Source organism: Apteryx mantelli, chromosome 8 (assembly GCF_036417845.1).
Source record: "Apteryx mantelli isolate bAptMan1 chromosome 8, bAptMan1.hap1, whole genome shotgun sequence".
Taxonomy (NCBI): domain Eukaryota; kingdom Metazoa; phylum Chordata; class Aves; order Apterygiformes; family Apterygidae; genus Apteryx; species Apteryx mantelli.
In genome coordinates, this window is record NC_089985.1 from 16,141,360 (window position 1) to 16,168,094 (window position 26,735).

Sequence of the window (26,735 nt, forward strand, 5' to 3'; positions counted from 1 at the left end):
AGTGCTTAAACCTTGATTTACCCCCCAAAATACGTATGTATAAGAGTACAACTGAACAGTGTTTGCTAACGCAGTAATGACCTAAGTTATGCAGTAATTAATTATTTCCATCACAGAAGTATATAATGCCATTAGAACACGAGCAGACTGTCTTTATAACTCCAGGAAATCAAACATCAGCCACCCAAAACTAATAGCCTGTCATTACATTTCTGTTTACCAGAGAACAAAATTTTGCTCTTGCTGATTTAAAAAGGTTCCCTGGAGTAAATGCTTCTATAACATACATAAATCATATCCTCCATCAAGTAACCTAATGATGCTTTGGGGGTGGCATCATTAGGCTTCCCCATAATATTTTGCTCGACAAGGGATGAAAACCATCTTCTAATTATCAAGGAACTGAATAATAGAGACAAGTAAAAAGTACTAAATGAGACTCTTTATTATCTTTTCCTGAAAAGCAAACAAAGAAGACAAAGCACACCTTTCTAGGGTCTGATTCTGCTAGAATCACAGTCCATAAGAGTTTGCCCTTGCATTCAGTAGGACCAGAACTGGATTTTTTTGAAAACTTCATTTTTGCTTGCCATTCTTACTGTGTTATAGATAGGAGTTTAGAGTTTGTCACTGGAAGTAGGACCATTAGTCTTTGTTCATCCTTCCTGAAAATCTTTCCAAGACATTGACCAAAATCTATTTGATTTTACATGTCCTGCATCTATAATAATCTTGAAAAAAAATTTTCTTGGCTTTCATCTAGATATTTATGCAGTGTCTTTCCTCTTAAGAATTGTACCAGGAATCATTGATTGTTTTCATATTTTGCTTTTATAAATTAAAGCACCAAATGTTAAATGCTTTTAAAACAACCAGAACTGCTAATTTATTTAAAATATATTAATTATATGCGTAGTAGCAAACTGTTAGGTAAGTGCCACTGTGAGAGAATATAAGTTATACCAACTTTTGGATCCCAAAAGAATATGATTTTTCAAGTTAACTCATGCAAATATGGTTGCCAGTGTTACCATTTCTGCTCTCGCAAGGGAGAACGACAACGTCTCTTCACAGAATCACAGAATGGCTGACATTGGAAGGGACCTCTGGAGATCATCTAGTCCAACCCCCCTGCTCAAGCAGGGTCACCTAGAGCACGTTGCACAGGATCGTGTCCAGGCAGGTTTTGAATATCTCCAGAGAAGGAGACTGCACAACCTCTCTGGGCAACCTGTTCCAGTGCTCTGTCACCCTCACAGTGAAGAAGTTTTTTCTCATGTTCAGATGGAAGTGTCTGTGTTTCAGTTTGTGCCCGTTGCTTCGCGTCCTGTCACTGGGCACCACTGAAAAGAGTCTGGCTGCATGCTCTTGACACCCTCCCTTCAGATACTTGTACACGTTGATAAGATCTCCTCTCAGCCTTCTCTTCTCTAGGCTAAACAGGCCCAGCTCTCTCAGCCTTTCCTCATAAGAGAGATGCTCCAGTCCCTCTTGATCATTTTAAGCTGCCCCATTGCCGTGGGGAAGGAATATTTCCTTGTAAGAAGGATGGCTATAATGTCTGCTGCCTCCTTTAAGACTGAGCTGGCTTGGAGCTGGAAGAAGCATTTTCTTAGCAGCTAGAATCCAGTGTCTCATGAAAATCCTGACTGAAGTACCTCATCTTAAGAAAGCAAAACTATGAGCAGGCAGATGCCAGATCACTGTTTCTAGGACACCACTATGTATAGGCTGACTGAGACTCCGGCACCCTCTTAGAGAAGGGAAAGTCAGGAAGGATGGAAGATTTGGGCTAAGAATGTGGCTCTCATGTCTGGATTATTCATTTATATTTGTAATTAACTAGTTCCTCAATTATATTCTTTCAAATTGAGCCTAACCATATTTCTGCTTTCTCATAGATCCCTTGTTAATTTTTCCCTGGTCTCTTTGGTGTCCTGGACTCCACAGCATGCCCTCCTTTTAGGATTTAACTAACTTGCGCAAATTTAGCATTCTTCCTCTCTAGAGCAGATTTTGGATTAAAGCCCTGCTAAAAGCATATTAGGCAACTCACATCATTATGCTGAATTTTTCTGGCCAATCTATAAGCCAGGTAGTCCAGGCAACAGAGTCAATAATCAAGACAACATGAATCACCTTTTTACAGTGTACCTGGCTGAGATGGTTTCAAGGTGTTTCCTAACTTCCATATGTATGTTTCACTCTTTTGGCATGTACCCCAACACACTAATTTCATGAATTGTTCTGATACTTTATTGGACTATAATGATGGCCATTCACGGTTTGTTACCCTCTGCTCTGCCAGTTCTCAATCTTCAGTTATAAAATTAATGGAATCACTGACATTTAAATGTCTCTTCATCTATACCCCAGGTAATTACCTGTATATTCTTTAATGATTTTCTGATAAGCTTTGTGCCATTAAAGACATAATAATATGTCTTTTGTATAATACTTTTTGAGGAAGCATGCATCTTAGTGCTATTTGTGTCAAAATGTTGTTTCGATTCCATCATTGTCCTCTATAATTCTGACAGCACAGAAAGTTTCCTAATCTCATATCTTCAGAATATCTGAGACTAATTTAGCTATTTCAAAGAATAAATTGCTTAAATGTGCATAAATCTTTCTTTGGTGATTTTCATTGAAACTGCTCATCTGTATCAACATAGTGGTATTTCTGTTTAGGCCTAGAAGCAAAATTTTAGATACCTGTTGAGATAAAGTAACTTGATGGATTTTAGATACCTCCATCTGGACTCTAGTATTGAGCATAAGCTGAGTTGGTATTTTGAGTACTGAAACTTTGGACATGAGTGACTTTGTTCTGCCAAAAAGTAAATATTTTTGTGTCTGACTTTAAGAGCCTTCTTGACTGATAAATGACATTGTTACCTTTTTATTATTTTTCCCCATCACCTGTCATTGCATTTTTTCATTACATAGTTTATCTTTTTCCTTTTTGTCTCAATTGTTATTTGCCCACGTCTTTTGGCTTGGATGTGTGACCAGGCTGCAAAATCTTTTCGTGTGTGCAACCACATAGTCAAAATGTGCACAAAATTACAATGTAGTTTAACTCACTTTAGCGTTGTTTGGTTTTGGTGCCTAATATAACGGGTGCTATTCTAGACTTTTTATTTTCTTTAGAGAAATGTTAGATATACTATGTATAAGCCATTTTATTGGAGATTGACTGAAAAGGAATGATCTTAAAGCTGCAGCAGGTGCGATTATCAACCTTAAGCTGTAGAAACAGAGTGTTCCTGTAATAGAAGCAAAAGAATGTGACCTACTTGCCTTCCTGCCTAGTCATGCGGGCACCCTTAGAGTAGAAATACTATGAAATAAATCAATGCTGTGCATTAAATGTTGTTCTACCACTGCAAATAAAAGTTATGGTTTCTTATTTTATAATTTCTATTATATTAATTTCAAATAATATAAGTCAAAATATTGGATATGCTTGTTTGTTTTAGCTTTAATCTCAAGTTAAAAGCCCATTAAACCAGTGTCAATTTTATTAACATTGACAACAGGAGTAATGGTAACCAGGCTGTGATATCTAGTAGTGAGAGCTACCTGTTTTCCATCACATTGCCAACACCCATTCATTTCATATGGTTCATCAAAGAGCCACTGAATGATTGTAATATTCTTCCCTATGAATTTTAAGCAATTAGCTAAAGGCTATAAATTCAATATAACATTGCTGGTCTCTTGAGCCATTAAACTTTCTTATACAAAATAAATTTTAGTGTCATCATATATCTTGTTACCAGTTTTTGATACCTGTAATGAGACAAGTCCTCTTTACGTTGTTAACTGGCAAGCTTCAAAAGCTGAACATTCTTCTTTGATCCTTCACATGCAGACAGGAGATGCTGAAGGGACTTACTCAGCTATTGGCACATAATCAGAGCAGAAGCTGGCATTTTTTGTAATTCACACTCACATTCAGCTCATGTAATGGATTATGCTAACGTTTGTAAAGTACTTTGAAGTTATAAAGTGTTCTACAAGTGTGTTCAAACAGGTGTCATGCAGTAACCATTTTATACTGAGGGGCTGTTTCATATCTTGTTATGTTGAAGACTAAGTTTTAGTGTTTTTAGATCTCTTTGAAAATTTTGCTTTTCATTTTGCAGTTTTCTCAGCTTCATCTGTGCCCAGAGGGCATGAGTTTGGGGACTCTGAATTTTCAGCAAAATATACAGGGTGGTTTTGAGTTTCATGAAAGTGGGGAAAAAAGTAATTTTTACACTGTCATGTCTTAGATTTGTGGTTGAAATCTGTGGTTTTGCAGGAGAATTAATTCTACTAGTTCATTATTCAAAGCTATCTAAAATTTTTCTGCAAGAGATGCAGTCCTTCCCACAATGCAAACCTCTGTTAGCGTAGCGTGTTTCCTTGTTGCCATGGTCATTAGTTGGGTTTAGTAGTTACTCCTTTTTGAAAATGAGACTAAGAGTCCTTCCTTTGAGTAAGCATCACACTGTAGCCACTAACACGGCTGTCACACGTTGAACAGGAAGAGTGAACGTTGCGGGATTGCCCATACAAAATCTTCCAGTTCATTAGTGAAAGCTGTGGGAGAGAGATTTGGGAATAAGCAGACCCATATAATGCCTTACAGCTGAAGCTATAGCATTTCCTAGCCTAAAGGCATAATTAAGCATTAGCATACGACACTGTCTGGATTTTTTCTTTGTACCATATAAGGAGAAAATGGAGATGAAAAAGCATGGAGATGAAGCAGAAATGCTTCCCCATTCCTTAGCTGTTGAAAATATAAAGGCTCCTGATTGTCTTGGCGAGCCTGGAGCCCGGAACATAGCAGAATCAGCAGTTGCAGACACCAGTAACAGAATTAGGGTCCAGTGCCTTGCACAGGTGACTTGTAGCTCCATCTCCTGTGGAGCATTTCTTGTCTGGGTAAATGCAAAAGTGCCATGGAGGAAGCACTGAGAGACAGCAAAGTCTGCTGATTTTTTTTTCCCCCCTGCCTCTTGCAAGTATTCCTACTGATACATAGTTTAAAAGCACATACTTAACATTAAAAGTTGTCATAAATGTGTGTGAACTGAAATTCTAGTGAAGGTGAACACTATCACTGTCACACGGGGTTAGGATGTCATATGTTCACACAGTTGCTCAGTGTCCTGAGAACACTGTCTGTGTCACTAGTGTAATTTAATAAAGAATTTTCTTAATCAGCAGCATACACTCCTCTTGACAGAGGACAAGATTTTTATTTCATTATCTTGTACTATTTTTCTAACTGTTGTAAAAATTGTTCAGTTTTAGTTATTATGGCTCTCCAATTTCTGTGTTACAAAAAGGAAAATTTGAAAAGGTTTTTTCCTTACTTTAATTTAATATCATGTATGGTAGCCACAAACAGCATTAAGAATAATATTTGTTTTGTGGAAAAACACTTTTATTCAAATGGGAAAGAAATCTATGGGGAAGATGTGCAGTTGTATGAATTACTAATTGCTAAATCGTGCAGCGTGACTTTATTCTTTTCCTTGGCGTTCCTCTGTGAAACTTTGTGATACAGATCATGTAATTTTTGAAGTTATGACAGAAAATATTGGACTGTAATTATGAAAGGTGGTGGCAGCTGTAGGACGTTCGTTATGAAAACAAAGACCATAGCAGAAATCTGTGGTGATGTACGTTCTGTGCAGTTATTGATGTCGCTGGGATTGTGTGGGCTGTAATTTAGTGGTGATTTTAGTCTAGTAAGAGCTTCACTAACTTTTGCTCTTACATCGCCCTGCTTGCTTACAAGCTTGTCCTTGTATGTTTTTTCTCCTTCTGTTGTTGAAACATGTATGTACATAACTATTAAAGCTCAGAGAGCCATGCCATGAGTATTTTAATGTAAGCATAATGGCTTTTTTTAGCATTAAAGCTTCATTGATTTTAAAAGCAAATTTCCTAAATGTTTATATAATAAGGGTCGTTTTTGAAATTCAGTCTAAATCTTTAAACAGAGTTACTTCATATTACCCTACAAGCTTTAGAAATGCTTGTTACCTTTAAATGAGCTCTTTGTGTCACAAATTTTACTTACACATATAGCACTCAGCATGCTTTTTATTCTGTAAAAACTAGTTGTAAATTAGGTATGACCAAGAGACTATATCAAAATCCAAAGGTAAAAATCCTCACTTTTCCAGATGAACTCAAATTGGAATTTTAGGCTTTGTTCTGATTCTGTTCTTGACATTGTAGTTTTTGGAGACTTCACGACAAAATAATTTCAGCATCTGTTTTCAAAATATCTGCTGATTTATTGCAACTTTTAAATATTTATGTTTATGCTTATATTGCTTACTTGTTGTATATGGCCCTGACCTGTGCTTTATGTATTTCATGTGAATTAGCATTTCTGAAAGAATTTATGACAAGAACCTTCCCTTGAAACTTGAGGATACTTGCATGGAACTGGAATTTTTGAAAGGTCTCCTTATCCCAGGAAACTTATCATAGGTACATTGACAGGAATATGCCAGGTACTCAACACGACAGATCGCAGGCAAAATGGCAATACTTAGTTATTGCAACCTAAGGCTACAAAATAAATACTACCTTTGCTATCTCCTGAGAACAGAAAATCAGATTTACCTCTGTGGAAGCTTTCCCTTTTAAACTGTAACAACCTGTAAAACAAAGAAGAGAGAGCAGTCATCTCAAACTGTGGTCAATTCTGAGAGGCTTGAAGATAAATGTCAAAGCCTTCATGAATGAAGGCAGTTTTGAGGTAAAGCTTGGATGCTGTGCCAAGGAATTGTATTAGGGAAAAGTTAATCTTTTAAGAAGTATTGTTATTCTGGTTATTTTATGTGTTGGCATAGCACAGAAGGTAAAGGATGCCATAGTTTACAGGAGATAGCACCATTTCAGAGCTGTTTTGAAAGTAAGAGGCTCAATACTTCGTAATGAAAATATCACAGCAAATGTAAGCAGAGCTATTCTGGATCATCTAGCTGAGCCTTGGCTACTGCTTATCAGAGGTTCTGACAGCCGCAGTGCGTAAGTCCGTAAGTGTAAGTGAACAACAGTCTTTGTCAGTCCATGGTTGCAATCAGAAGCAAAGAGCTTTAATGCTTTATTTCAGGTTATCACATTTCCTGATTTTATTTCTGAAAATTCCTGCAGCCAGTAAGACTTTAGGCATGTCTGCTTTCCCCTAAATCTCCACAGCGATGATCAGAAATAGCTTTATGCTTTAGCATCTCATTCTGTGATGAGCATTAGGATTTTTTTTTGCTACACATCTCAGCCTGATCCATCACCTCTGATCTGTTAACAAAATCCAAGGTTGTTGCAAAGGAAGCTAAAATATCACTGGGATGACATCTGAAAGCAGTGTAGTTAGTTCAACCTTGCTTATCCTAGGAGAACAATGTATGGATTTGCACAGTAATTCCTTTCTCCTTTTAATTTTTAGTTCTCAGAATTACTTGCAGTGTTGATTTGAGTTATAAGATATCTCATTCAGGAAACAGTTGGGTGAGATGAGCTCAGGTGAAGCCTGCCACAGAGATCCTAAAATCTTCAGCTGATTTTACAAGTGCGGAGGTTTGTGGGATCAAGCCTTTAGTGTGTGTAGAAGCACATAAGATTCTTCGGGAAAATATTTAAAAGCTCCTCCTAGTTCTTACAAGAACTAATGAATTCTAAATGAATTCTTCTTGTGGTTCACTTTTGCTGGTATATGTCCTCTATTTCTACCCTAACTTTGCTTTGAAGGACTCCACATGTCTGTATATAAGCAGCAAGATGATTTTTTTTAAACATAGCTTTAGCCAGAAGTTTCATTTCATGACTGGAAGACAACATCCTTTCTAACCTGTAAGGCAGTGCAAGTGAGCTCCTTACCCAGAAAAAGGCAAGCTACAAGCTCATAAGTAGGAAAAGGGGGAAGTTTCATTGCTGGGTAAAATAAATGTGCATAGCCATGTGATTACAGTTATCACTAGCGCTGTGTATTAAGGCACTAACAATTAATGCTAACAACACTACCGTCCTGCCTGTGTGAATGCGTATAACACAATTGCATGCATGATTTGCAATGATACAAACGTTATTTTTTCTAAGGACCCTTTATTTTAAAATACTTCATATAAACTTGATCCCTTCCACTTTTAAAAAAGATAATTGGGAAGATTTTTCAGCAATTTACTGTTAAAATTGGAGGAGAAGGGAAATTAGATAGACACCAGTAGAAAATCAACAGCTGTCTGGATTTGCTCAATGTGTAATAAGGTAAAGCAACACATTTGTTGTGTTAGAAAACATAGTAAGACGATGCTCCAACTCATCTGTACGCATAGCAGCCTTGGTATAACAAGGGAGTGAAGCTTTTATTGATGAAGTAATTTAGTTCTAGGGATGCATTTGAGTTTGCGTTTCATAGATAGCAGGATTTAATAATGAATGTATCTCTCAATAGCTAATTGAACATAATTCTGTCATTTTATCAACAGGAGTGCAATGTTTTCATGTTGTAATTCCAAGAAAAATATCATTGACTATTATTACCAATGGTCTACATCAAGTTAATTAGACCTAATAGCTGTGTTAAGTGATGTGCACTGCCATTAGTATTTAGAGCATCATACACTCACACTCTAAATCTTCAAGCTATTAATTTGCCTGTAAACACGTTATTCAGGGTACTCTATTTTTCTCTTCTACTGCTAAGAGGTGGATCTTGGTTTTCTGAAGCTACAATGAGCTTAGTCAGTTTTAAGAGAGCCTGTTGTCCTCTCAGACATGACCTAGCATAGTTCAAGTAAAGAGGCTGTAAAATAGCAGCATTTGCCATTTTGGAGCTGTCCAATGTCTCTCTGTGCCATAGCTCCCTCTTCTAGTAAACTGTTATTCTGTGACTTTCCAAGGGATCCTGCGAGGCCCTCCCATACAGATGTCCTCAACAGTACAACAGCAAAGGAAATTCGGAAATAGGGTGTTGTTTCTGCTCTTTCAGCTCTGCGTAGTGCAAAGGGACTAGAACTAGAGTGGTGACTTGTCCTTTAGTGTTTATCACCTCAACTGACTTCAGCTAACTATGCAGTTGCACACCATTTTGATAAATTGTCCTCAGAAGCCAGACAAGTGCCATGAGCTAACATATGAAGCTTACTGCGTTCAGAAGAAATGGACTGAGAAAATGTAGAGGCTGATAAAGTCTTGCATCTCCTGTTCTCACTAGCTACAAGAAATTATTAAAGTGCAGCATCTTATGGAAAGGCTTTCTTACCTTCTAACTTACCGCCTTTGTTCTCCTACCCTGACTGACCTTCTAATGTAGGACCAAAAAATAATGCAATGACTTTCTGTAGATTGCTTTATAAAAATAACATTTCAGAAGCCACCATTTTTAGCAGCAAGTCTATAAATATGGAAATGGATTGCCATTGAGTCAGATAAAAGTTTTCATTTATGATTCGTAGTATGTACATATTTTATTTGTGCCACTAAAAGGATTTTGCGTTACTTATTGTGCTTGAAATATGACCAAAATTGATACTTGGCAAAAATATATATATATGTATATGTATATAATACATTTGAACATTGCGTAAATTCACACTACCTGGGAAGAGAAATGTAAAGCACAATTCTGCACTTTGAAATTTCACTGTTTTACCTCAATATTAGATACACATTGTTTTGTATCAAGGGATCACCAAGTACTAAGCCAGACTTGAAGAAATATCTGATAGTCCTACACCTACAGCATGCTAAGGCAGAAAAGATACATCTCTGAGATGTATTGTTCTTTCTCAACCTACCATATGTTTACAGAAAAGAATAATGGAAATGAGAGTATGACATGAGAGTACCCATGAGAGTATGACATCCTCTGATGGATGGGAGTATATTTCCCTGATTTTCTTTAAAGTAAGTGTTTTCCAGGACCCTTTTCCTAGTATATATTCACTCCACAGCTTTACTGTCATGACATACCTTATCTTGCCAAACATTTTAAAGTTTCAATTTGCCTTTTCAGCTTTTGTTGTGTCATCTACTTATTGTTATATTCTTTTAAAGAAGTGTCAGATTATAGAGTTTTGGAAACAGGATATTTCCCTACTTCCAAACATTCATAAGGTTTTGTCACTCCATATCATACTCAGCTAATGAATTCAGATGCAAGTCTCCCAGTCACATGTTTTGGAAAGACATAAATCTTTCAAGAAGGCTTGATATAATAAGAGGACATATCATGACATTAATTATTGAAGGAGAAAGAGTTGTGTGAAACTCACAGGAAAAACTGTATCATATCTGTCTATCAGACATCTCAATATTCTGAAGCCAACCCGTCACAAGCTGAGCACAAATAAGTACTCGTTATTCTTTTTAGCACTCTCTTGGGAACTTGCAGTAATGGTAGTTTATCAGCAGAGTAAATATGTTCCTGCTAGTAATAAATGTACAGAATAAATTTTGGAAAAGACAAGTCTGCAGAGACAGAGATTTAAGTGTCTTACAATTTATATGTGTCTGCATATGGTTTACTTTGTCCGGGATAAAAGGATTATAGTAAACAGTGGAAACTCTGATGGAAATCACACCTCACAAAATTACTAGCCAACTTGAAATGGAGGTTCAAGGATTAAAATCTTCAGTTTTCTTGCCTATAAATTTTATGTCATAAAATTTACAGTAGTAAATTAGAATTACGTAGTAATGAAAGTGTAATTTTCTATTACTGTTTAAAGACAGAGTTGTAACCTTTTACATCAGTTTCTGTACCATCTTTAAGTAGCTTGTTCTATATTCTTAGAAATGTAATTAAGACACCCTTCCTGGGAGTGCTTCTAAAGAAACTCATTCTATTGATAAAATATGTGTTTCTAACAGAAAAAAAATAACAATAAATGTAGCTGCCTAAGGTGGTTTTTAGAAAGCTATACTTTAAAACATAATTGTATTGCCTCCTCCTTCTACTTTTCCTGTGTTAGGTAAGTGATGACAGAAAGACCCCAGTACAGCTGTTTGAATGCCTAATCAAAGGAAAGTTGAATTTCTGTATTAAAAAAGAAAGATGCAAAATGTTTTTAATATCATCCTTTATCCTTCTTTTCTTTGAATTCTTATTCTATCAGATTTTTTTGGCTAGCTGGACCTAATCTTTAAAACTTTCAGTGTAGGACTACGTTTTTTTATGAGGAGGATTCCATAACCGCGGCATATATAGGATGTTTTCCCATATACTCAAAATAGACTCTGTTCTGCTGAACCCAGCTAGGCCTGTCTTGGCATGTGCAATTCCAGGGATGTTAATGGAACTGCTCAAGTGAAGACTGCTCATGGCACACTGGGGAACACTAGTCTGTATTTTGTGGGGAGATTAAAAACATCACTTTGTCGGTATTGCTTAATATGTAAAACATGTTTTGCAAAACTCAGTGCTCGGGGGAAGAGCATGCATTTTGCTTTTATATTCCCTTTATGCCAGGAGCTTTGCCAACTCATAAGCAAAAACACTCTCTTCTGTGTTCTTTGAATATAAAAGAGGCAGTAGACTTGGAAAAAATAAATAATCTCTTGAGTTCTGTGACCTATTGGTTTGAGTGTTTAATTTGTGAAAGGATTCCTGAAAGGTGGAAAATCCTCTGTCCCTGTTAAAATACTTGGGGTTTTCTTCAGACCCTAGTATGTTCAGGAGACTTTTGCTTTCTGAAATGGTGGTTCACTTAGTTCTGCCTACCCACTCCAGAGAGAGACTTCTGAGACAGTATTCAGAGATAAAGTTTCATTAGAAAAGTAAGATGCTATTTTCATATTCAGAAATAGGTCACTGTGAATTGAATAATGAGATGGAGAGGAAAAATTGGAAAAACATCTAGAAATAAAAATTTCCAACTCTTTCATCCTTTGAATATGTAAAAATACAGATAAAAAAGATATGTTAATATAGATGTAGAGAGAAGATTAATATCAAGAAATCTACTCAAGTAAGATCTAGAGCCCGTTGAAATAAATGAAAACTTTTTTTCAACCACCTGTGGATCAGTCTCAGGGAAATTATTATTCTGCATCCAGATCTATGAACTCTGGCTTTTGTATCATCATCATTGCTTTAAAATATTCTGTATTTCAGGAACTGCAGATAAATATATGCAAGTCAGGGTTCTCATTCTCTAGTCTGAATAAGTTTCTTTTTATGTGGCTCTCATTTTCTTTCAACCCTAAAATTCTTGGCACAATATAAAGTGTCCTCTGTAGATTACAGAAGGTCCAGGGAGACTACTTTGGATTTGTTTCAATTCAGGTTTTCCTAATGCTGTGCAAACCCATAGCTGGCCAGCTCCATGACTATGAGAACAGGACCCAACCACTGGGTGGCATTTGGTCTAAAATCTGTTTACCAACCAGGATGGGTAGAGCAGGTGAATAGTAATTTCACACACTACACGCTTACAGCAGACGAGGTCCCAGGTCCTCTAGTCCAGGTTAGCCCAGCACCAGGGACCCCGGGAACAGGGCACTTGTGCTGATTCGTCCATGCGTTGGGTTTTGACTTGGGGCCTGGCCCACAGAGTGGCTCCTCCTCGGGCTTCTGTGGTGTCTGACACCCATGTATGCATTCCCCTGCTCCTGAGGGGCTAATCTTTAAACCATTTATTTCTTTCTATATTAGATGATCAGCATAAGGCACCATTGACCTTGCCAATCACATAGCCCCAGGCCAATCTCTTTGACTTTCTCCGTCTGTAAGACTGTCAGTAATGTGCAAGGCCTTCACAGTAATGTAGTTAGTGATTGTCACTGGAGTTTCTGTCACCCTCTGGTCTCCTGCCACCAAATGTGTTTCAAGGGTGTGAAGTTGGCAGCAGTTACATAACAAAGTCCATCTATTGTTTCTTTGTTTCCCAGCTCATATCAAATTAATGTAGTCAATTAGAGCTGGACAGATGTAATCAAGGTCTCGTTTGTTTGGGGAGACGTTCAGGTAGACTTCACTGCATGACCGACACACTATGTAGACATTTTAACAAATGAAAAGACAGAGAGAGATACAAATCCTGAACTCAGAAACCCCACAAATATAATCTAACAAATGAAAACAGATGCTTCACCTGTGAAACTACAAAGAGGGATACAGTTGAAATAAACTTGTCTTCATTTAGGAGAAAAACTGTAGCTTTAAGAACAATGTAAATAAATACTTAGAAGAAATAGCTTGCTAAAGGAGCTGAGAAAATATGTATTTAGTCAATTGTGAATACTTAAATCAAGGTGGTTTTATATCTTTTTTTCAGTCCAACTGTAGTTTTAAATTGTGTAGCCCCAGAAGAATGTCAGAAATAGATGTCTTTATTCGAGAAGGAGAATTAAACTAATTGCTCTCATCAGACGTAGTGCTGGCTACTGTTTGAAATCAGACTACCAGTACTACAGAGCCTGCCATTTCCACCCCGGCAGCCTTGCTGTAAACAGGCTTTGTTGTCAGCCATAAGTAAAGGAGATAAGTAAGATATATTTATAAATGCTTTTGAAAGTTTATAACTAATACATTAAATTCAACATTTCCTACCTAGCAATCACACGTTCATTGTCTTAGCTTGCCAGAGAAGTAGTGCATAGTGTTGACTGTTTGTACAGTTACTCTTCAGAAATACTATATCATTAAAACCAGTTTGCATTATAATTTACATGCCCCCCATTGCGTTACAATTCTACAGAAATACTATGGCATAAAATGAAGAAGGAAAGGAATTTGGGAATATAATGGAAATTGAAATTATATGGATATAGCAGGAGAAGAAAAATAAGTCCTGTGTGGTAATGATTGAGTGAAACAGAATGTTACATATAGGAGAGAGTATATGCTGGTAGTCATAAGAAAGGGAGTAATTATTTTATTTCAAATACAATTTTTTTGAAATCATATTGCATAAAAGTCGTAATTAAAAGGCTCCTGGCCTGGTTTAGCAATCTGCTTCTTTATTAAGCAAAGCTCCAAATGGGGTTAATGAAAGAAGAAATAATGAAATGTTAAGAGTAGTCTTTAATTTTCAAATAATTGTCTTTAAAAGGTTGAATAAATGGTATTTAGTTCAAAGATAATGTATTTTGCGGGGGAAGGAAGCACTCTCTGGTGAACAGAACATGGGAATGGGGGTCAGACTCAAAGTACAATTTGGGTTTTTTTCCCCATTGATCTCTGAGGCAAGTCACTGCCTCCATTCTCCTTCCCTTTGCTGTCTCGCCACTAATTATCTGCTTAAACCATATTCTTTTTCAGACTGTCTCTGTTTGTCAACTAAACATCTGTGCTAAGTGGAGTCCTAGTCTCAGGTGATGAATTTCAGTGCTCTTACAATACAAAAATTATTAAATTCAGAACTAGCTGAGCCCCTAAAGCTAAAAAACTGAGCGAGGGAAAGCTGAAGTTCCTTACATAGCTTATGTAAAAGTTATAAGGGTAGTCAGCAAAGAAAAGAATAACAAAATATTATAGTTGGTTTCTTTGTAATTTAAGGAAAAAAATATTTATTTGCATTCTTGCTAAGTTAAAATACAAAAGAAGATCTTAAGCTCTTAAGAAGCAAAGTGGGAAAAATTAATGAAGATGCAGTTAGCTCTTTCTGTCAGAACAGGAATCTTAATTTGCAAGTCCCAAGCTGCTGTAGAGCACATGTTACCTTATCATGGAATTTTTAATACTTCTTTCAAAATCATCTTCTGCTTCTTCCTATCTGACTACAGTTTCTTTTCTTTGCTTTCTTTTCAGACCTGGTATTAAAAAAAGTAAAAATAGAAACAAATCCAAAGAAGTGCTTCTTACTGTCTACTCATTGTTTCATGTCAGGAATGCTGGATGTGCTGTTTAACCAGTATTTGAATACCAAGAGATAACCCAGTCTGTTCTTGTCTCATATAAAATGCAGGTATTGTGAAATTATCACCACCGTATTTGATGATAAGCTGATTAAATGTGACGATTTGAAAGCGCTTAGTGTTGATCTTAATGCAGAAAGTGATTGTCAATGTTAGGATTGGCACATCACTAAAACAGAGCAGTTTGGGGGATCAACACTTAAAATCCTGTTTGTTTTCCACTTTGTAAATTCCTTCCTATGCTTGTTTGGTTTTGTTTATATCTCTTTAGGTAATAGTGAAGGTTAAGGTATTAGTGAAGACTAAGGAAGATACAAAGTTACGTAGAGAGTCTGTTAGCTATTACTATAAAACTTCCAACAGTAAAACTCGTATTCAAAAAATTGGATCTGATAGTTCCTTATATAGTCAAAGATTTTGGGGATAGACAGAAATAGAATCAGATCCCTTGAGTCTTCCCCATAGTTTATCCTAATGACAACAAATAAGCGTTCAGAACATGAACAGGTTATTTGCTTTTGATGGAGGTGCAGTATTGCATGCATACAAACATCTAGGCATACGCACACACACACAAAGACACACAAAACCCAAGTGTCTGTCCATTTGTCATGGAACAACACCTCTTGCTGAGGAAGCCAAAGCCCTCCTGTCAACAGCACGCGTGCAACTTTATATAGTAGTTTTCCTTCTGTTCATCCTCCAAAATAATTAATTGTATTTGTGCTATGGATGCTTTCAGCTTTGCTTCCAGTCAGGTGTTGATTAAAATTTCAGGCATATTAGTGCTGTTAACATATTCTTTTTGCATATAAAACTACCTGCATTTGTATTGCTTGAAAGTAGTTTTATGTATTAAACTATCCATTATAGTTAAGTTTTCATAAGTGAGGCAAGAAAACAGGGCATAAATGACAGAGTCCAGTAATCATGCACAGATAGTCTTAGAAACATCTCCCAAGCTTAGTCAAGCACTTGTTACTTTTTATCATTCCATATGGGAACAGAACTTAGACTTTTTTTTTAATTGATTGATTTCTGAACTTAAGGCAGCCCTCTGGTGTAGTAGTCATGAGCGTGATGTAGGAATTCAGGTGGATATGTGGAGAAAGGGTGTGAGTGAGGGAAAGTTTTAATTTGTACATGTAGTGGTACAAATGGTACATCCTTTGTAGGAACAAAGAATGAAGTGGAACTGAGATCTATTTTTCAAGCCCAATTATGGTTCCTGAAGTCCTAAAAAAAGGAAAACATCTGTTGTAGCCATGAATAGTTGCTTGCTGGCTGAGAGCAGCAGGAGGCCTTGCAGTTAATCATCTGTACTTCTGTCAGCAATCACTTCAGACAATGTGAGCCGCTGAAGCACTTCTCAGTTGTGGGTTGTACTGTATGTCTGTCCATAAAGCAGAGGAAGCCTGCTCAATGGTAAATATAAAGTCTAAAAACAAAAACATGGGCATCTCACCAGGAGGTGAAAAGTGTTTTCACAACTCACAGAGGAAGCCTTTCATGGGTGTCTGTGCATTCGGATGAGATGAAAGCCTAGTGAGCAGGCAGATGTCAGAATAAAATAATAACATTGGTGAATTACAGTTAAACTGTTACTCAGGAGACAATGAATGGTACAACAGTTGCTAGAGATTCATTTAAAGGGATTTCCAAATCATGCCCCAAGCACAAATCAGACACAGCTTTCATGTTTGCAAGGATGTTTCTGAATCCTTTCCCTTTCTAAAATAATCCTTTTCAGAAGCAAAAAGCTGTTACTCCTTGTCCTATGTCAGCTGTCATTTCTTGTAAATGTGCTATGTCTTATGAAAATAACCAACATCACAGTCAGTGGCAGAAGGTTAAAAGGACATGGGATGCCACCATTCCCTTGTACAAAATAGAAACTGCTGTCCATCCTGGACCTTGGTCAGAGGCAAGGATGGTTGTTGCATGGTGAGGCAAGATCTCATCAAATGCTGTTTGCTGCAAAATTGCAAATTGCAGTGATGTTTGCCAGTGGCTTCCAGCTCCAGCCAAGTTTCCACAAGCTGTTGACTAGCAAGGGGAAATTAGCTGGTAATCATTCGCCTGATAATAAAATTAGGGACCTGGTTAAAGGTCAGCTTTACGTTTTTTCTGATGTTTGGTGCCACATTTTGCAAGTTGAATTAAGTGTATGGAGTGTAGTAAAGTAAATGTATTTGCTGGAATGAATTTTTATGAAGCTGATTATGCTGTTATCTTATTCATTTTGCCTAAAATACTAGCTCCAAGGGCAACATGCTCATGCATTTCCACCACTATCTGTATGACTTACATATTATAAAAAAGCATACATGCTTATTTTTAAATTGTATATTAATTATAAATCTATTAAAAGGGTAAATGAAACCACCAATGGAAGTGAAGTTTAGGCTAAAATAATTGAAAAGAGGTGATGTAATGCATATTAGGCATGATATTAATGTCAACATATGTCTAATGTCAGGAGAGAGCTAGAATTCTGCCATTCATTTCCCATGACTTTTCTTTTGTTAATAGCTGGGTTTCCAAACTGCTTCCCTCCATCACAGCAGTCTCTGTAGGAGCCTCAGGAAGGGAGTTTGGAGGCAGGAGTCTATAGGACTCTGTTGAAAAGGAATCTGTTGGAAAGTGAATGCAGGCAGTTTTCTTGCTGTGTTTTTTTTCCCCCATATGTATTCATAGAACAGGCACTGAACAAAGAAAAGTTTATTCCATAAGAGGAGTGAAGATTAGAAGAAAATCTTCTTGTCACCGGGTGATTTAAAGATGCTAATAATGTCTGAAAGGTCAAAAGTTGTATAGCAGACATCTGGAATATGATAGAGTAAAGTAGTTATGGAATTTAGTGGTACAATGCGCTTTTAGACTTCTACATAAGCAGAGTATGCAAACTTAGCTGTGTGTGAAGTTGTCGGGTTTTGAATGTCAGAAGGGTGCGTGAAGTCGGAGAGCTTGGCATTTGGGGATTCTAGAGGATCCTCTTGCCTAAAGGTTATTTTGAAGTTTCTAGATACCTGGACTTGGAACTGAATGTGGGACTCTCGGCTATGTTATTACTAGCATTCCTTTTCCAGCTGGTTAAGGATCTTGCGCTGGATGCAGCAATGCAGTGTTTTTCACTGTGGAGTGTAATGGTACCAGGATCAGATTATAAACAAAAAGCCTGTACTAAAGAATGTCAGTTTTGTTATTTTGTATTTTCTTTTCCCACTGATTTATTTCCATTGCAAAAAAAGTTTCTTTCAAATGATTAGCTAGCGATGGTTTTATACAATAACTTACTAGATGTGTTATTGTCACTTAGGATCTTTGGAACATTCTGGCTTCAAATTGTTGCAGATTGCAAAGATAAAATCTAAGTTGTCAAATCCCACAGATGTACACCTTCCAGGCCAAATTTGTCTGCATCCTTACATGGAAATAATTTGTAGCTTGAAATTATCCTCTTTTCTAAATTCTCTAAATTTAGTGCTAGTCAAGCCTAACAATGTTAAAACATTCAAGATATAAACAAACTACATTTTTAACCAAAAACACTACGTTTCATCAATAAAAATCTGTCAATTTCTGAAAACATTTATTAATGATTTATTTTCACTTTTTTTATTTTTGACATACTGATTTTAAAAGCAACACCCTTTTCTACATCTAATACTGTAATTAAGTTTCTCAACACACAAAAGTACTTATCTCATTATTGCCTTTGAAAGATATCTGGTCATCCGCATTTTTCAAGTTGAGATAAAACCAGAAAAACAGCCTGTAGCATTCTTTGCTGCAAATGTTTGTGATTATACAAAATTATATTTCCAAAAATAAAATGCCATTATGCCATAAGTCTTGTTCCTGCCTTGCATTACAAGTAGCTGAATCAAACTAATACTGTGTTTCCACTGAGATCAGCAGTGGAAAAACATGTTCAGTTTGTTCCAGGTTTCCCCCTTCCATCCAGATCTGCTTGTGAAACAAAAATTGTTTCTCTTTGCCAAGCTACGAAGCACCAGTTACTCAGAAGCAGCGACAGCATTTATGCGCTTGGGGAATTTTGAGCTTAGTGGAGGAGGCTGGGACCTGACCTGGCAAGTTGCAGCAGTGGCAGGGTCTTAAGGACTCGCTCGCCTCCACAAGGAGAGGAGGCTAGAAAGGAGCGGGTAATAAAAAGCTGGGTTTTGCATGAGCTGGTATGTTGGGCATTGATATAAGATTATCAAAGCTTTGCTGAATATAGAGTCTGGAGGAATGAAGACTTGGGGGAGGGGGGGATTGGCCTAAATTGAGAGGCATGATCCACCTCATAGTCTTGTTTTGTGCGATACATTTAAAGATGTACTGACTCTTGCAAACAGTTCTACAAAAAGCAATAGTGAAACAGAACTATGTTATGTTAATTCACAGTAGTTGCCTCTGTATGGGCGTCCAACAAGAATGACATATTCTACAAAAATGAGCTCGCTTTTCCTATAAATAGCACATTTGTTTTGAGAAGGGGAAACCAGAGATTTACTGCACCCCAAAAGCAATGTTCTTGGTAATCCAGATAGTCAGTAACACACTGTTATAAAATTCACCTCAAGTGAGCAATTTTGCCACGCCTGCTTTTCATATGGTAGGCACTGCCTGTGGCAGATTAGTTGTCTACATCGTCTTGTTTGTTGTTAATCATGATACTAATTCCCCAGTGTTACTTACAGTTAAAGTAATTTCCATTTTGAATGTAACTATGGGGTCTTGAAAGCTCTGTAAATAGCTGGATATTGCATCACCTAAACGCACTAAATTTGGTTCACTAACAAATATAGTCCTAATACTCCCTTGTTAATGTCAATCTTTTCAATCATGGAAGATACACTTAAATTAAGACTTTGTTCTGTTTCTTATAGCTGTATTTTCCAGAGAAGTGCATTTGCAATTTGCATTTGCATTATGAGGGAAGATTATTGTTGTCATTTTGGGATTTCTTTTTCTGAATGTTTAAAGCATCATTGTAACGGTTATTGTGTCCTGAAAATTCAGGGATAATTTCCATTAATATTTAGGCCGGTTAATTTCCTGCCTTAACAGAGTTCCTTTAACTCCTTTAACAGTGTGACTGCTACAAGGTAATATGCAAAGGCTCACTGAGCTTTAAATCGTAGAAGCAAAACCATTTCAATACATAGCATATATTCTAAATGCATTCTGCCAATGTCCTATTCGTTTCTTTAGCTGCAACCAGAGGTGGCCTTACTGGGCTGTCATATCTCTGCCATCATTGTGCTCGCAGATGGTTGTCTGAAAGGAAGAGTGGTATGTGAGTGATCCTGCGAGTTGCAGCACATTTTGTTTCACTAAAATCAAGATTGTTGGGTGAATCTGTGGGTTTGCCCACAAACTAGAGAACAAACTGCAGAGTCTAAGCATCTGACCACGTGATTTTAGAAGTGAATATGACTGCTTTATTACCAGAATGTTATATTCATGTGTATGAGGGAAAAGAGATGATAAAATGTGGTCTTTTCAACAGTGTGATGCGGTGGTTATTACATTTAAATTTATGACATGTTGACAGACCTCCATAAGAGAACATCAGAGCCAAAGCTGAGTAATTAAGGGATCCCATCTGTCAGTCTGAGTTTTTGAGTGAGTAAATGAGTTGTTTCTATTATAGAGGTTTATCACATGTAGAATTATCTCAAGGATGTCCTGGTTTTCCTTCAGGAAGTTTTGATGCCATAAGTTAACAAGAGTTCTAGAGAACAGCAGTTTGTGCTAGTAATCCTTCACTGAGTTTATGTTTTCAGTTATACTTACATCAGTTGGTTTTAACTGATATTGTATTTGAGTGGACAATTGTCCATTCCAGTGACTGAAAAACCCAGGATTTGCACTTCTTCACTCACTAATGTCCGCTTATGTCCTTGCATGTGTCATGATCCGGTGGCACAAGTACCATCAGGTTCTAATTGTAAATTTTAACCAAGAAATAAAAGCAATTTTCTGCAAATTTATGCACGAAAAAAGAAATTGAACTTAGCCTAGTGATTCTTAAAAACAATTTTTAAAAAATGATGCTCTCTATTTTCCAGCTTCAGCCAGTTGTAATCAGTTCACTATTTTAAATTTTTGTATTTGTTCTCTGCCCTTCAGAATGGTGATCCTTCTGGGCACTCTCACTTACTAGAGAAAGTATCTCACACGAGGTGCAGTGCTGAAGCCCTCCACGGCCTTCAGCAGCGTTCCTGGCTTGGAGCAGGATGGACTGCTGTACTAGAGCTTTGCTAGTTAAGTTAGAAGAGAAAATGTTTGTTATGAGGGACAGTACCGCCTGGTAAAACAGATCTTGCTGAGTAAAAGGAGGTGGCAGTCTCTGCCAGGGTGTGTCGATGGCATGCTGCGTGACCCTTACCGCCCTGGGTTTTAAGTTTATCTCATCATTTTATCTTGTCTGGAGTTTGTAAGCTTTTTATGACAGTGGCTTACCCTGTGCAAGCCAGCAGGCCCAAGGACTCTGAACAGGACTGAAAGCGGGACTATTTTGTACACAGTACTATTTGCCATGTGACAAACAGAAAAAGGATATTCTTCATGCTCTAGACTGCGCTAAGGTCATGAACTGTTAGCAGTGGACTTCTTTTATTCTACTTTAGGTCTGTGTACATTATATTTGGTAACAGCATATATATTCGTTGTTAATGTGGTTTCCAGTGCTTCTGGTAGTGAAAGATGTTACATGGCAACTCACTCATCCTCAGTTTATAGCAATAAAGGACTTCACAGCTTGGCTACTACTATGTACTGAGCTACATTTGCTAAAGTAATAAATTCTTCATATTCACATCAGCTGTTCCCATTCTGCTAGTGAATGCTTCTCCTCTGAATTATACACTTCGATGTTCATCTTGAGAAGTTATCATTGTTCTAAATTACAAAAGCATTTCAGTATCTCTTTTTTACTTCTTGCTATTTGAACTGGATGCTTTGGGTGATGGCTTGGTAAGCTTTCTCCCACCTTAGATGCTGAAGTCTTAGTTATATCTTTGCCTTGCAAAGCACTTGTAGCACTTTAATAGGAAGTTGGTACATTATGGTGACTTTTTTCTTGTCAACTTCTTATTCCGATTTATGTCACATCTGCCCTTTTCAGACTACCAGTTTCATTCCACCATCTTTTAAAATAAAATGCATAGTTAATTGTAAGGGCCTCCAGTCCACCACATGAGACAAAGTAGCATAACTCAGTGGCATATTTTCCCTCTGCTATCTTATGTGGGTTTGTAATTCTGCATTACACAATATGGTAAGTTATAGAAGCTGTAACTAAATATTGCATGATCCTATGAAAAAATAGTTTCCTCCTAGATTGTAGCACTTCCCAAGAATGGATTCGTAAACATTATTTGCATCTCAGAAGATTTAAATAGGCTCTGAGGGCAGAAGTAACCTACCTCAGATATTTATTTGCCAGGGAAAATAATAGTTTCACTTCTACAACTTGTAATTATACATGATATCTGAATTAATTATATTGAAATAACTAATGATGTGGCATTATTTTACAGATTTTACATTAACCAAATTCAATATACCCTAGATAAAAATTGCAAAAACTGGCTGTACTGAACACAGTTTTAGATTATATCATCTCCTTAGTCACTGTGAATTTTCCATGGAAGTGGTGAGCTGGAAAGTGTACAGCAAAATCATAGGCATTGCCATAAACAATTAACACTGTATACATATGTGCCTTCATGAACTGCTAAATATATCACAAAGTTTTTAGCTGTTGACCTTTTTATGTACAATAATTGGGTTTGTCAGAAAGTTGTTTTTCAAATGGAAAAAAGAGTTCACACAAAAAAACCTGATTTTAAAGTGCTGCTTTTGAAACTACTTGGTATAATAGCAAATAAGGGAGATTTATTTAGTTTTTAATGACCTGGGAAGTTAGGCATTGGTTTGTATTTAAAAAGTATTTCTAATCTGAAAAGTATCTACTGCAATGGTTACCTTCATACCCAGGGCTCCGTTTTTCAAGCCTAATCATTTTCATTTCCTTCTCTGATAATAAAAGTGAAGAATTTGTTCTTTGCTGTGTCAGTGCAGCAAAGCCAGATCAGTTGGAAGAAAAGTGAATTGGAGTCTCCTTTGGCCTGTGCTCAAAGGCTTTTTGGTACAAGATCAAGTTCTGAAGGAAGCCTTCGTCTTCAGTGTCTTGGTTCTTCCTTGATATTCTTCAGTTTTGTGGGGACTTGTAATAAACAGACATGATTACAGTGATGACTCATGAGCAGAACCTGCTTGAGACTGTGTCAAGTTGTAGGGCGCAGATAAGGTCTGTCTTTGTTAAATGAAAAGTTCTGCAAATAGAAGGAGGAACTTCAGTTTCCAGCTTTGAATTTAAAACTTGCAAGAATACGTTCTTTATGACGACAGGTATTTCTCATTAATTTTTTAGAATGTTGTCACAAACTGGGTAAAGTCCCATGAATCCTCAGGAAAGTGGCAGAGAGTGCAGTTTTTCTGTATAACTAAGCCTGTGTTGGAGATAAGCACTGGAAATGATAAAGGAAGTGTCATTCTGATGGAATCTACCTCTAATAGTCAGCAACTAAAAATGCTCTGTCATTCAGACCTAACCTTTCCACATCCTATCTGGACATGCCCTCTAATCCTAAACCAAGTTAGTCATTATATGTAGCAGGTGAGAGGATAACGTTAAATTCTAAATCAGGTTATTCTCTCCTCTTTCTAAACCTTTAATGCCTTCTTTCAGACAGAAATGCATTTATTAAAATGATTTTGTCAGCCTTTCGGAATTGGAATCTGCAGCAATGGGATGGAAAGTTCCTTTCCACATATTTTATAGTCAAATTCATAAAAGAAGAATTGTAACCATTATTTTTCTAATCCAAATGGATTATACCACATGAGGAAGTGAAAGAGGCGTGTTGTGACCTCACTAAACCTACTTGCTATTGCTGCCATCAGTTGCACATTTCTTAGCATCAGCTTCTTAATGACAATATTTCATTACCAACTTTCATCTGTGAAGAGCTTTAGTTATTTAGTAATAGCCCTACATTAAATGAATGAGTTAAGCCTTATTATATACCTTTGTGAAAGACCCAAAACATTTTTAATCTTAGATGGGGAGAAAAAGAATCACAGAGACTTTAAGGCTTGTCTTGTAAAGTGTGTGTGATAAACTCAAGTATGGGGGCTTCAGATGAGTGACCTGATTTTCATGGATCTTGAATATGTGAAATCTAAATTGACTGTCTGATATAACGAACGTTAGAGAAGGTTGTGCTTTAATGGCAGACTGTGCTTCACTATCATGTGAAAATTGTCTTTTGTTACCATTAAGACTTTTCTGCCACCTGATATGTGATACTACCAAAAAAATTCAGTAGAAATCCATATTCATAGAAGACAATCTAGCAATGTTTGGATGGAAAATCCAGTCTACCATGGTTCACATGAAATTGAATAGAAGTAGGGAATAAATATTTTAAAAGTTAAAAAGAAGAAAGTACAGCTTTGCAACACTAGAAAAGACATTGCTGGAAAAGGATGGACCAAATTGCTGGAAAATAATGGAGTTCTGTGGCTCATCAAAGCCAAATTAGCAAAACTAAGAGAAGGCAGACACTAGCAGTGGTCTGTTGGAGTAATCTATTGCCGATCTGTCTCAGTTAAAATATGAATTTAGCTGAGGCTGTTTGAGTAAAATCTGCTTTAGAATAAAATCATTCCCACCAGAGCTAATGAAAAAAACTCTCTGAAATCAATGTGCTCTCTGTTTTATCTATGGTTTTTGCACAGGGTAAAGAGAAGGTTATGAAAATAAAGAAAAACAGAATGACAGTCATCAAGAGATCCTATAATGCCAATCAGAGAGGAAAACTGAGAGCCTGTAATAGCAGTAGGTGCAGGCAAATGCTCTTTCAGTTGTTTGGTGTATTTTTACTCATTGGACTCCAAAGTTCTGTGAGTAGATGGAATAACTTAAAAATAGGAGTCATGTCTTTTACAATTAGCCTTGGATTCCTGAAGAGATTTGGGGCTGGGCTATTTCAAGGAAGGAAGACCTTTAAGGATACCTAAAAACCTTCTTAATTACCTTCTGCTGTAAAAGAAAGGGACTGTAAATGCTTTATTCCTGTAAGGCTGTGAAAATATCATAGATGACATAGAGAATTATTGGCAATAGTGGCCCTAGCTTTTGCACTTTTTTTTTTTTTAAAACAAAATTTCATTTGCTTGTTCTTTTTTTCTTTTTTTTAAAAAGAGCACTCCATACTCGGGGCACCCTTAATATGTTACTTATTTTGCCTGGCTTACTGGAGAAACTCACTTATCGCATCTTGTGAGAGGCTTTTCAATAATACATAATGAATTAGAAGAAGGTTAACAGAACAGTATGTATCAGCACATAAACCTTTTCTATTAAACACTGACTGCATGAATTACCCACCTTGCTTTTCTGTTAGAGATAAGAATAGATTCATTAAAGTAATTCTAAATATTTTATCACCTTTAATGTACTTGTATAGACAAGACTTTGCAATACGGCCTCAGACAGAATTCCTAAATGAGTTCTTTCCTTCATAAAATCACTCATTAATCTGTCTAGAAAAAGATACATGACTGTCTGCTCAATATAAGCCTTGTCAAACCTGTGATATGTTGTTTTATGTGTAATAAAATAAAGTAGCCTAAACTACATAGACATAAACATTAATGACATAAAATTATAATTCCTGAAACTAACTGAGCATCTATCTTGTTCCATATGGAAAACTAGGAGTCTTGTTTTCCAAGGTGGTGAATACCTCTCAGCATTAAAATGAGTGTCAATAGCATGTGCTCATCACCCTTCTAAAATGATTGAAAAAAATAGAGGGCAGTTCTCCTCCCATGTAGTGTTTTGCTGGACCTCATCAAAGCCATTCTGAATTTACTCTTAACTCCAAGGATATAATCGATTAGCTGTTCTCTTTGGAGTGACTAAAAAGGTATATAGATCATGGGTGCTACCTTGATAACTGAGAATTCTCTTCTCTCCCATAGACTTTGTCACAGTGTGGCATATTATGGGACAAATCACTCTTAACCTGCAGAAAAAGAGCATTGTAATTCTGTTTTCTAATGGAACTTGAGACTGAGGTGGTCGGAAGGGGTAAACATCTTCATAAGTGTCATTTCATCTAGGAAGACTAGCAGTGGAGATTGCCTCACATTGGTAGCACTTTACACTTCCTCTTTAACAGTCAAATGTCCTTGGGGTTTCATGAGGTATGAATCTCAGTTGGCTCTGAATGTTATGAATCCATTTTTTCAGGATTGCTTTGGGTTTAATATGGGGGTCAAGAATTTATCTCGTCTGTTGAAAGTGTGACACTGATGTAAATGGGAGAGTTGGTCTGCTAAGGTACATGTATGATCCAGCATCTTCATGATAGTTGAATATTTCCAGTAGAAATTTGGAACTTTCCACTGTGATGTGGATGAATACTAGCATTCCCCTTCCTTTATAGAGAGTGGCCAGTGGCAGGGGCAGTATAGGTGACTCAGAGCAGCAAACTGAACTAAGCCCTAAAATTCTAGTCTTTTCTGTTTGATTTCTCTTATTCCGTTTGATTTCTCTTATTTACTGCAGTCTCATTTGGAAAGTCTTTTGGGTCTCAGTGGGGTTTGGATTAAGCCTCTCAAATGTTTCTCATCTACAAAATAACAAACCAATTCATTTAAAAAATTAATTTTGGGAGAAGATGACTCTCCCTTGGTTTCATAAACTTCTGAGTATAAATCTCTTCATCTTGAAGGAAGAATCTAGTCAGGGGAGAATGCAGTCAAAGTTT